Source organism: Arachis hypogaea, chromosome 2, assembly GCF_003086295.3.
Source record: "Arachis hypogaea cultivar Tifrunner chromosome 2, arahy.Tifrunner.gnm2.J5K5, whole genome shotgun sequence".
NCBI classification, from domain to species: Eukaryota; Viridiplantae; Streptophyta; class Magnoliopsida; order Fabales; family Fabaceae; genus Arachis; species Arachis hypogaea.
Window position 1 is genome coordinate 62205364 of NC_092037.1, and position 2540 is coordinate 62207903.

At 41.5% G+C, this 2540-nt stretch overlaps 1 non-coding gene across 1 annotated transcript; it reads right to left on the minus strand.

Annotated features, from left to right (window-relative positions):
* Nucleotides 1-218: 218 nt before the first annotated feature.
* LOC112766317 (small nucleolar RNA R71) lies at nt 219-326 on the minus strand. The gene has a single exon (XR_003184256.1). It is a non-coding gene; the product is annotated as a small nucleolar RNA R71 (small nucleolar RNA).
* Nucleotides 327-2540: the final 2214 nt, after the last annotated feature.

The window sequence follows — 2540 nt, forward strand, 5'->3', positions numbered from 1 at the left end:
AAGACCCTTATCAGTTTTTAACTGAGTTCTTGCATATCTGTGATACTGTTAAGACCAATGGAGTTGATCCTGAGGTCTACAAGCTTATGCTTTTCCCTTTTGCTGTAAGGGACAGAGCTAGAACATGGTTGGACTCACAACCTAGAGATAGCCTGGACTCTTGGGATAAGCTGGTCATGACTTTCTTAGCCAAGTTCTTTCCTCCTCAAAAGCTGAGCAAGCTTAGAGTAGATGTTCAGACCTTCAGACAAAAAGATGGTGAGTCCCTCTATGAAGCTTGGGAAAGATACAAGCAATTGACCAAAAAGTGTCCTTCTGACATGCTTTTAGAATAGACCACATTAGATATATTCTATGATGGTCTGTCTGAATTTTCCAAGATGTCACTGGACCACTCTGCAGGTGGATCTATTCACCTAAAGAAAATGCCTGCAGAAGTTTAGGAACTTATTGAAATGGTTGCAAATAACCAGTTCATGTATACCTCTGAGAGGAATCCTGTGAGTAATGAGACACCTCAAAAGAGAAGAGTTCTTGAAATTGATGCTCTGAATTCCATACTGGCTCAGAACAAAATATTGACCCAACAAGTCAATATGATCTCTCAGAGTCTGACTGGATTGCAAAATACATCCAACAGTGCTAAAGAAGCATCTTCTGAAAAGAAGCTTATGATCCTGAGAACCCTGCAATGGCAGAGGTGAATTACATGGGTGAAGCCTTTGGCAACACCTATAATCCTTCATGAAAAAATCATCCAAATTTTTCATGGAAGGATCAACAAAAGCAAGGCTTCAATAATAACAATGGTGGAAGAAACAGGTTTAGCAATAGTAAACCTTTCCCATCATCATCTCAGCAACAGATAGAGCATTCTGAGCAGAATCCTTCTAGCTTAGCAAACATAGTCTCTGATCTATCAAAGGCCACTCTTAGTTTTATGACTGAAACAAGATCCTCCGTTAGAAATTTGGAGGCACAAGTGGGCCAGCTGAGTAAAAGGGTTACTGAAACTCCCCCTAGCACTCTCCCAAGCAATACCGAAGAGAATCCCAAAGGAGAGTGCAAGGCCATTGATATAATCAACAAGGCCAAAACCTTAGAGGAGGAGAAGGACGTGAATCCCAATGAGGAAAACCTCTGGGAACGTCTAGTGGCCAGTAAGGAATACCCTAATGAGGAACCAAAGGAATCTGAGGCTCATACAAAGACCATAGAGATTCCCTTGGACCTCCTTTTACTATTCATGAGCTCTGATAACTATTTATCTTCTAAAGAGGATGAAGACATTGTTGAAGGGTAAGTTGCCCAATATTTAGGAGCAATCATGAAACTGAATGCGAAGCTATTTGGTAATGAGACTTGGGAGGAAGAGCCTCCCTTGCTCACCAATGAACTGAATACATTGGTTCAGCAAAATTTACCTCAAAAGAAACAAGATCCTGGTAAATTCTTAATACCATGTACCATAGGCACCATGACCTTTGAAAAAGCTCTGTGTGACCTGGGGTCAGGGATAAACATGATGCCACTCTCTGTAATGGAAAAACTGGGAATCTATGAGGTACAGGCTGCCAAATTCTCATTGGAGATGGCAGATAAATCTATGAAAAAGGCTTATGGACTAGTAGAGGACATGCTAGTGAAGGTTGAAGGCCTTTACTTCCTTGCTAATTTTATAATCCTAGACACTAGGAGGGATGAGGATGAATCTATCATCCTTGGAAGACCCTTCCTAGCCACAACAAGAGCTGTGATTGATGTTGACAGAGGAGAGTTGATCCTTCATGTGAATGATGAATGCCTTGTGGTAAAGACTCAAGGTTCTCCATCTGTAACCATGGAGAGTAAGCATGAAGAGCTTCTCCCAATACAGAGTCAAAGAGAGCCCCCACATTCAAACTCTAAGTTTGGTGTTGGGAGGCCACAACCAAACTCTAAGTTTGGTGTTGAAAGATCTCAACCATACTATGATCATCTGTGAAACTCCATGAAAGCTCACTGTCAAGCTATTGACATTAAAGAAGTGCTTATTGGGAGGTAACCCAATTTTATTTTAATCTATATTATTTTGTTTTTTTTAGGTTGATGATCATGTGAAGTCACAAAGTCAATTACAAAAATAAAGAAAAAAATCAAAAATAGCATTGAAAACAGCACACCCTGGAGGAAGGACTTACTGGCGTTTAAACGCCAGTAAGGGTAGCAAAATGGGCGTTTAAACGCCCAATCTGGCACCTTTCTGGGCATTTAAACGCCAGAATAGGGCACCAGACTGGCGTCTAAACGCCAGAACAGGGCAAAAAACTGGCGTTTAGACGCCAGAACAGGAAAGAAAACTGGCGTTTAAACGCCAGAACAGGGTAGTAGACTGGCGTTTAAATGCCAGAATTGCACTATAAAGCGTTTTGAATGCCCAATTGGAGAAGGGATGAGAATTTCTTGACCCTTCAGGATCTGTGGACCCCACAGGATCCCCATCAACCTCAACTCACTCTCTCTCCTCTTCACACCTTTCTATAACACTCTTCCCCAAATAC